Below are 9666 nucleotides of genomic sequence, written 5' to 3'. Positions count from 1 at the left end.
GATCATTTCATTTGACAGCCATTTGCCCTCAAAAGATCCAGAACACCATCCACCCACTCCAAATACCTCAGATTCAGTGGTTTTTCTGGTTTGGCTGAGGGAAGGAATTTCTGGACAAATCACAAGAAAGTCATTCCTGAGAGAATCCTGCCAACTGCCCGCCCCCCAACACAGGTGACTAAGATTGTCAGGTAATGGGCTGGGTCTGAGAGGACCTGTCTGAACCTGGATGTGGGACCCTCCGAGCATTCCAGCTTCATTCCAGCCTTAGCCATGCAAAGAAAATACAAGGCAAACCTTGTCAACGTGAACACAATGGCAATATCTATAAATATCCTAATGAACCTTGCATTTTGCTCGCCATTCTACTCATCCAAGAACTTGCGACTCATCGTTCCGGCCTCTATATGCCTCTTCCGTCCAAGTTCAGCATCATTCTTTCCATTCAGCACCATGCTGTGCTTCCATGGCCTCGGATGACTTGTCCGCCAAGAAAAGACAGCTTCCCCACTCCCGAGTGCCCCACTCCCCACCCTCCATATCCTGGACAAGTTAGACCCACTTGCTTTTTCACATCCTTCTTTGGAACTTTCTCCCACATTCCTCCACCTTCTCTGGAATTCCTCCACAGATTCCGAGTGCCTCCAGGCTCTGAGGCCAGAGCTGCAGAGTGGCACCCTCGGACTCAGATCTGCTCCTCTAACAACTTCTGTCTCCATCCTCAGCTCCCAGCAGCTTCCCCGGCTCACAGTCAGTGTTTCATATATTTCTGAATGAAAGAAGGCAGCACTCCATGTTTATTAAACACTTGGCATCTAATTTCCACTAAAGGCCTAAAACGTAGGTATTAGCATTTTCATTTCACAGGTGATAAATTTGAGGCCCCGAGAGAGTACATGACTTGCCCCAAATCTCCAACTGTTAAGTGTCTAAGGTTCAGAGATCTCCCGGTGACACACCCTTTGTCTCCAGAAGAGACACCTCTTAGCCCCTTCTCCATTGTCAAGACATTGCCCACAAATAACATTTCTGGGACAGTCCGCAATGACCCCATCAGATAGTTATTAATAACAACCCTGCTTTACAAACGCAGGACCAGGTAGCATAAATCCCTGCATCCTTATTGCAGTCCTGCTATTCTTTTCCAGAACCTTCTTTGAAAGACCACAACAACTGCTGTGATGAAAAAGAGAGTCTGATTCTCCCATAGCCTAAGCCACTGGGGCGGGGGGGGGGGGGGGGGGGGGTGGTGGTGGTGGAAGGTCGGTGAGGAATTCCAAGAAGCCATGTTAACCTTTTCAATTACAAACGCCTTGAGGGACTTCATTCTCAAAACCACTCTGAAGACCACAAGCATTTATGATCCTTCTAAATATACCCACATGAGCCTCCAGAAGTATCTCAGGTAGTCAGAACCCAGCTCCATAAAACACATAAATACATTTAAAATAGCAGTAACTGTTTCCACCCTTCTATTTTTTGTTTAATGACTGAGAGTACCCCAAATAGAAATGTTGGCAGCCACCCCTTTTAATAGCACTATTTATATTTAACTTATCAGGATATAAATGGAAGCACAGTAGGCTCACATAGCAGATCTTGGTTTATTTGCTTTCAACTTCAGAGCCAGGCAGTCCTGAGTTCGTACTGGCAATAAAAATAAAGAGACACAAGTAAGCGTTCTCACCTCATCTCCGGCTTCCAGCTATCCTGCCCTTTGGTACATCCAGTTTCTCCCACTGGAGCATCTCAGGGGTGTCCTGTGGGGAAAGGAGAGAGGTGTCAAATGGGCTCAGCTTTTCAGATAATGAAAAGGAAGAGGACTTCTCGAGAAAGGCTTTGTGGTGGTGGCTACAGTAGGACTCTAGGAAAACTCAACCAGAGCAAATCAGGGCGAATGCAAAAAAAAAAAAAAAAAAAAAAGAAACAATATTCCTATAAGAGCTGTCCAAACTCCCCACGCCCAGCCCCTCTCCAGCACCCTCACGTTGTTTAGATTTCAGGCTCTTGAAGAAAATGTATTTCTTTTGACATTTAATAATGTCTGTTGACACGCAACATCCCTGCTAGGGCTTTTCATTTTTTTTATTAAATGATGTAAATTCTGTAACTGAGACCAGTTGTCATCAAACATCATAAAGCCAATCATGCCTCAAGTCATCAATATTTATTGTCCCCGGTGGGGGAGAGGCTGTTTTCAGTTTGGGGCAGATGGGTTTAATTTTTAAGTGGGATAGTTAAAGCAGACGCACCTAGGATAAAATGTCAGGCCAGCAAGGATCTGCCGACATGGTACGATTGAGATGTTCACACAGCTGGAAGGAAGGGGATGGGGGAGAGAAGGGTGTCCAGGGAGAAGGGAGAGAGGCAAAGTGGAGGGGAGGCATGGGCCAGAGAGGGGGGAAGAAAAAGAAGTGGGAAGAGAGAGAAGGAAAGAATGTATGCTCATCGATGTGTAGCATTTACAGAACCCAAACCTCCACCGAAGGATGTGCAGAAAGACTTGGGGAGGGGAGGAGGATGACAGGCTGAGCACTCCAGTGACAAGTAAATTGGACAAAGTGAAAGTGAAGTTCAGGAGAAGGAGGGAAAGTGAAAGAGAACCTGAAAGAGAAGGTAAAAGGCAATAAATGGGATAAAATGTGAGAGAAAGTGAAAGACAAAAGAATGAGAAAGGAAAGGAGAACATGAGAGTCAATTAGAAGGTGAAAAGAGAGAAGGAAAAGGAATGGGGAGATCTGTAGAGAGAGAAAGCGAGAGAAGGAGGGAGGGGAGAGGCAGGGGCAGGAGGGCCAGCCTGGGTGGTGGGGATCTTGGGGATCTTGGGGAAGGAGGGGCAGGCCTCATGGGAGGGGGCTTGGCCAGTCTTTGGGCAGACCAGTCCAGGGTCAGTCAGGAGGGGGTGGGGTTTGTCTTTGGCACCTTCACCTGTCCCGCCTATGCCCCCTCCCCTATTACAGACAGGCCTCTGGAATGTTCTAGAATTTTCTCATACCTGACCCTCAGGAAAAGCCAAGGATTTCATTCACATTGAGGCATAAATGACTAATTAGTAAAGCTTCAAATGGTATATTTCTGGCTGGACTTGAGTTTTCCTTATTTGGTTTTTTAGTTCTAATGGCAAATCCTGAGACATTTGGCATCCAGGTGGGGAAAATTTCAGGAGATGTGAAGCTGGTGGCCAGTCTCAACCATAATCAAGTCTGTCCTTCCTGAATGTTATGTGGGGGATACACTTTGCAGACCAAAAGTTCTTTTTTGGAGTAACAGACGGGAGCAGTGTGACTAAGCCTTGGACCTGGGTGGCCCCGTGGCAAACCTTGGGGCCTGTGGCTTCTGATTGGGACCCCAGTCCTGCGCTGCTGAATAGAGGGACCAGAAGTGGGACCTATGGGGGACAGAGGATGAGAAGCCTTGTCCTTTGTCCTCGGGGTTCAGTGTCTGGCAGAGACCAGGGCCTGGGAAGGAGGAGAGGCCAACAATGGAGTGTTCCGGAGTGTCCTTAAACACCCAAATTCTGCCCACGCTGGCTTTTGTGCTGACGTCAGTCAGAGGCAAGAAAGGAAGAAGGAAGGAAAAAACCTTAATAAAGAAAATTTCCAAAAAAACTCCTGGAGAAAAATAAATAGGTCAAACCTCAAAGCAAGCCCAGCAAACTCTCCCCAATGGTCCAGCTCATCACTTGTATTTTGATATTACAGGCGGCCTTCCTATTTATGTAACGTGGCCCGTGAGGTAGGCGAGGGCCAGGGCCCCCTCCCACAGCGTGGATGAGGGTTCTGAGGCACAGAGGCCCCCACACAGGGTCTCAGGACCTGTTGGAAGCACCAGAGGAGCCAAGCCTGAGGATCTCCCCCACATCTGCCCCCTCCCTGGAAGAAGAAGAGACGAGAGGCGTGGATTGGCGTGCCAACACCCCATGACCGGCCTCTGTTTCTCCCACCTTGTCTTGTGCATTCCTAAGTGGAAAGAAACTGCATTCTAGGCCTCCCCCAATCCTGAATTTTCCATTCGGATCTGGACAAGTGCCAAGGCCTGAATGCCACCACGGTCTCTCCCGGTGGCCCACAGTCGGGCAGCCCTGGTAGCTCAAGCTCAACCTTGTGTCATCTGAAACGGCTCCAGGCCACTCCTGCCCGGGCACCCAGCTAGCACCCCAGAGCTCACCAAGGACATGGGGTCCCTGTCCTTCTGGAGACTGAGGCCCAGGGCTGACTGCTGACATGAAAACTGCACCGGATGGTTCAGTGCCCCACATCTTCACTAACATTTTGTCTTTTCTTTCTGATCCTTGGAATTGTTACCAATTAGCATCTCATTGCTTTTTAATTGCTTATTTTCTAATTGCTAATGAAGTGAAACAGTTCTCCATAAACGTCTTGGCCATTTAGCTCTCTCTTCTAGGAATGGTGCACATCTTCCCGTTGGGTTTCCTGTTTTCCTCTGGCTCCTTTGCAGTATTTTGAAGTCTAGAGTCTATTCCTTTGTTGGTTTTAGACAATGTTCATTATCTCCTCCCAACCTTCCACCCCTCAGTTAACAGTGGTTCTAGTGGCCATGTTTGAACAGATATTTTTCATTTTGATGTAGTCAAGTTCACTGATCTTTGCCATGTGGTTTATGTTTCTGGTGTCTAATTGAAGAAATCCTTACCGCCCTAATGTCAAAAAGATATTCTTTTACATATTCTTCTATGGAATACGTAGCATTTTTCTTTCACATCGAGGCCTTTTCTGATTTCATCTTTGAATGTGGTTTGAATTAGAGCCACAATTTTATTCATACAGTGAGCCAGTTACCCCAACAGAACATACTAAATAATTCATTTTTTTCCCTCCACTGCATCCTCCTTTTTTTTTGAAATCATATATCATGGGTCTCTTTCTAAGTTGTTTTCTTTATTCTGTTTCTCTGTTTCAGCACTAGTACCCCACTACCTTTATGAACACTGTAGAATGTCTTGTTTTTATGCTTTTTAAAGGGTTGATTTATAGTCATTTTTACTCTGGGCTACTTTAGTCTTCTTCCAGTGACTCTGCTGAAAATCCCAGATGTTCATGAAGGACTCTCCCTTAGCTGGTCAGAACTCAAGTGTCTCCCAAGCCTGGGTAAACTCTGGACATCGTTTACCTCATAGTGGAAACCTCAGGATGATCCTTTCCCTGGCTTCTGGGAGTTTCACTCTGAGCGAGCACATTAGAGTATTCCGCAGAAACTCCTGATGTTCTTTCTGAGTCTAACCTCCTCCCTCTCTGGTTCTCTGCCCACAGGTTCCCATCTCCTCAGCCTCATTAAAGCCTCTGATCTTTCTTTTCAGAAGAAGCTGCTTTCTTCTCAGCTCAATGAGGCAGCCATGGACTGCTTGAGGCCTTCTTGTTGGTGCAGTATTCTAGAACCTTCCTCCAAGAAGGACAGGGATCATAGGGTTTACCTCATTTGTTTGCCTTTTCTCAGAGACCAGAGTCCTGCAGCCTGCTGTTGGATGCCTGAGAGCAGCTGCTTCGTGTATTTGACCCTGTTTTCTACTTGTTTATGGTGGGATGGTAAGTCCTGTTCCAGTAACTTCAACAGGACCATAGGCAGAAGTCAGGGATGACTCCTTTCATGGGCATAGGTAAACTACTCTTGCATCTGGTAATTTTGTGAACACTTCTGAATATTAAGAGCTTTCCCATTGATCATTACCATTTACAAAGAAAGACAGTTTTTCTGTTTATTCTTTTAATTTCTACATCTTATTTTTTCTCATTGTATTGAATGGAATATCTTACACTATATTATATAGATGGTATATATATATATATATATATTTAGTATATATATTATGTACTTTTAAAAAGTAACCTTACCTTTTTTCTCAGCTAAAAAAATTACAATTATATGTTGAACTGTATTGAAACCATACTCTGGATATATTGACATAACTATGTAATTTTTCTTTTTAGTACATTAATATGGTGAATTATAATACTAGGGATGCTTGGGTGGCTCAGTGGTTGAACATCTGCTTTTGGCTCAGGGCATGATCCTAGGGTCCTGAGATTGAGTCCGGCACTTGCCTATGTTTCTGCTTCTCTCTCTGTCCCTCATGAATAAATAAATAAAATCTTTAAAAAAAAAATAATTACAATACTAGATTTGCTGAAATGATCTTTGTGCTCTGAAATACAGTTTACCATGATCTATTTTAGCTATAATGTTGAATTTGGTGGGCTAATACTTTCCTAGCTCTTCCCTTTTTTACTATTCTGAGTGTTCAGTTGAGGTATATTCCTTCAACAAAATATGTTAGACAACCTTCTCTGATTTCTCAAACAATTGGTGTAAAGCAAGGATTAACTTTTAATCTGACAATTTAAAAGAACTTATTTCTAAAATTGTTTGATACCAGGGCTTAAAATAAAAAGTTATTTGATCAGCATATCTATTACTTTATTGTTATGTCTAGTCAATACATCTATTTTTCTTACCCCAGTTTTGGCTTTTTATATTTTTCTGACAATTTATCCATTTTGCCTACGTTTCCTGAGTTTTTTGTACACAGTTGTTCACAATATACTTTTATTACTCTCTACTGCATCTGTAAGTATTTATCTGCTTTCATTGTGTACCTATTTTTTTTATATCTTCACTCCCTTTTTAAAAAATGATTTTTCATGAGAGATTCTTATGGTGAAGGAACTGTTCAGTGTGTTCACTAGGGTGGCAGACACATGAATCAAAACATAACAAAACTGCATAGAACTAAGTACACACATGTGCACACACACCAACGTGTATGAGTACAACAGAGAAATTCTAAATAAAATCAGTATATTGTATTTGTGTCAATACCCTGGTTGGGCTTTGTACTCTGGTTTTGCAAAATGTTACCTTTGGGGTAACTGAGGAAAGAGTACACAAGACTCTTTCTACATTAATTCTTCTGATAGCATGTAAATCCACAATTCTCTCGACCAAAATTTCAATGAAAAAAATCAATTTTGCCAGATGTTTGATTCTCCTTACTAACCTTTTCAAAAATGCTAGCATGCTAGCTTTTGCTAGTATTTTTTTTTTTTAGTTTTATAATAGTCTGTTTTAATATAAACAATTGTTGGAATTAATCAATCAATGTCCATTTCAGGAAGTTCCTTGTCTGAATCTGAAGGCACAGCTGTGTCTGTACCCTGCTTGGCAGCCTGAGGGCCTAGGCTGTCTCCTTGTTCCACCCACTGGTCCATTCTGCTCTGCCTGTTTCTTTTGCTCCTCTTTTGGAGGTTCCATTTTGGGTTTGGGCTTTGAAAATATAGGGGCACAGATACTCATCAGCTCCTTAATTTTACCTTCAATTTTTTTTTTTTCCTTGACAATTGGATCCACAGTCAGACTCTGCTTGTTCTGCAGATTCAGTTTGTCATTCATCCACTCCATGGCCTTATCTATTTTTTTCTGTTCCCTGTTTCATTAATTTCTATACTGTATTTATTATTTCTTCCCATCACGCCATTCTGAGATTTTGGTTTTTGCCACTTAAGAAGTATAAAAGCTTAAATATCAAAGGCTAGTTGATTTGTTTTCAGGGATTTTTTTTTTTTTTTGACAAATGTATTTAAAGCCATATGTTCCTTCTTCGATCTGTCACGCAGATTTGACATACCATGTTTTTTTTTTTAAGTTTATTTTTTTAAGGTTTTGTTTGTTTATTCATGAGAGACACAGAGTGAGGAGCAGAGACATAGGCAGAGGAGAAGCAGGCTTCCTGTGGGGAGCCTGATATGGGACTCGATCTCAGGACCCCGGGATCACGACCTGAGCCAAAGGCACATACTCAACCATTGAGCCACCCAGGCATCCTGATACACTATGCCTTCATTGTGCTATTAACGTTAAGCATTTTAGAATATCCTTTATGTTTTTCTCTCTGACCCAAGAGTAATTAAAGAGCCAACTTTTTAGTTACCCAACAGATATAACTTTTTAAGCTAATAATTAGCTATTGATTTCTTATCTCCCCAACATGATCAGAAAACATTATCTGGTTTATTTCCTTAGAATTTATTGAGGCTTCTTTTATGGCTAAATTGATGCCAGTTTTTGTATAGGTTCTATGTGAGCTCAAAACGTGATGTGTATATAGTCTGTGTGAAATGCATTGTGCTATAAACACCTAATTTGAGTTCATTAATCATGTATATCTCCATACCTTGGTTTTTATTCATTTTCTTCGTTTTTACTTTCGAGCCAAACCGGAATCTCTGTGTATTTTTTTTATTATTGGATTTAACCTAGTTACAATTACTAATATATTCAGACTCATTCCTGTTGCTTTGTTCAGGGATTGGCCTTCAGCACATGGGCTTAGGTCAAATTCTCTAGAAGCAGAGCCCGAGACAGGAATTCTTGTCTAAGTGACGCTTGAGAGTAGGGCCTCCGGAGGGGAAGATTTGGGAGTGCAGTACAGGGCAGGGAAAGCAGAGGAGGACAGCTTCCAGTTGGAGAGAAGCTTCTCCCGTGGAGGCTGGAGCTCACCCTGATGTTTACCTGCCGCCTGCAATGAGCAACCGTCCAGGTACTGCTGTACCTCCCACAGGAGACAGAGAGATCAGTGATCTGCCCTGGGCAGTGTGCAAAGGAGAAATGGGCATACCCTAAAAGCACTCCCACACCCTGGGAAACAGCCTTCTTTCTCTTGGGGTGCTCCCACTCCTCAACCTGGAGACCCCATCATCTTGAGCCTCACTCTGGCCTCAGTGGTGACTGCAGAGCTGGGAGCAGAGAAGGGAGCAGCAACCTTTGCCAGCTCACCCTCTTGTCCTACCCTTTCAATTTCCACTCATCCTTTTCTGTTGTGGACTCTTCTCTGAGGACTCAGGCCACTCAGTTTTTTGGTGGATGGATCGGAGGTTGACCTGAGTGACTACCTGGACTTGGAGGATCAACCCCCATCTTTTCCACTCTCCATGGTCCCTTCCCCTAGGATGGTCTTGTCCCGGGTGGCTCTCCCATCTCTCAGGTAAGTAGCTTCCTGCTGGGTGCACCCTAGGTCCTACAGCCTGGACCCTATATACCTGTGTCTTTGGGATACAGCATTTCAGACTTGAGCTAAGATCCTCCTTGCCTCAACCCACCCCCACCTCATTATATGTAACCTAAAGTGGCCAAAACTCTTTGGGGTGGTTCATAATAAAAAAGGAACATGTAAAGTCGGAAACAAAAACACTTACAAATAAAGTTCGAGAGACTCCAAGTCGCATACATGGAAAGGTAAAAGAATTCTTTCAGGGAAAAAAAATCGTTGGATTTCAGCCCCAACTTTTACTGGCAGCTGAGGTAAACTAGAAGGCACTGGACCACATTCAACTGGTTATCACGGGATGCGTTTTTCTTTTTTTCTTTTTTTTTTTGGAAAATATACAGCAAACATTTCTAATTTTTAAAATCCCTCTTTCCAAGGGACGCCTGGGTGGCTCAGTGGTTGAGCATCTGCCTTTGGCTCAGGTCATGATCCCAGAGTCCTGGGATTGAGTCTTGCATCAGGCTTCCAGCAGGGAGCCTACTTCTCCTGCCTACCTCTCTGTCTACGTCTCCGAGTCTCTCATGAATAAATAAAATCTAAATAAATAAATAAATAAATAAATAAATAAATAAATAAATTCCCTCTTTTCCAAAGACCTATCTGTTAAA

The 9666-nt window shown here is 43.2% G+C and overlaps 1 long non-coding RNA gene across 1 annotated transcript; it reads right to left on the bottom strand.

Moving 5' to 3' along the window:
* Nucleotides 1-568: 568 nt before the first annotated feature.
* LOC112672353 (uncharacterized) lies at nucleotides 569-2396 on the bottom strand. Its single transcript, XR_007406933.1, has 3 exons — nucleotides 2253-2396; nucleotides 1688-1760; nucleotides 569-769 (listed from the first exon to the last, which is right to left on the bottom strand). It is a non-coding gene; the product is annotated as an uncharacterized LOC112672353 (long non-coding RNA).
* Nucleotides 2397-9666: the final 7270 nt, after the last annotated feature.

This window comes from Canis lupus, chromosome 28, assembly GCF_003254725.2.
Source record: "Canis lupus dingo isolate Sandy chromosome 28, ASM325472v2, whole genome shotgun sequence".
NCBI lineage: Eukaryota > Metazoa > Chordata > Mammalia > Carnivora > Canidae > Canis > Canis lupus.
This window is presented reverse-complemented; position numbering and strand designations above follow the sequence as displayed.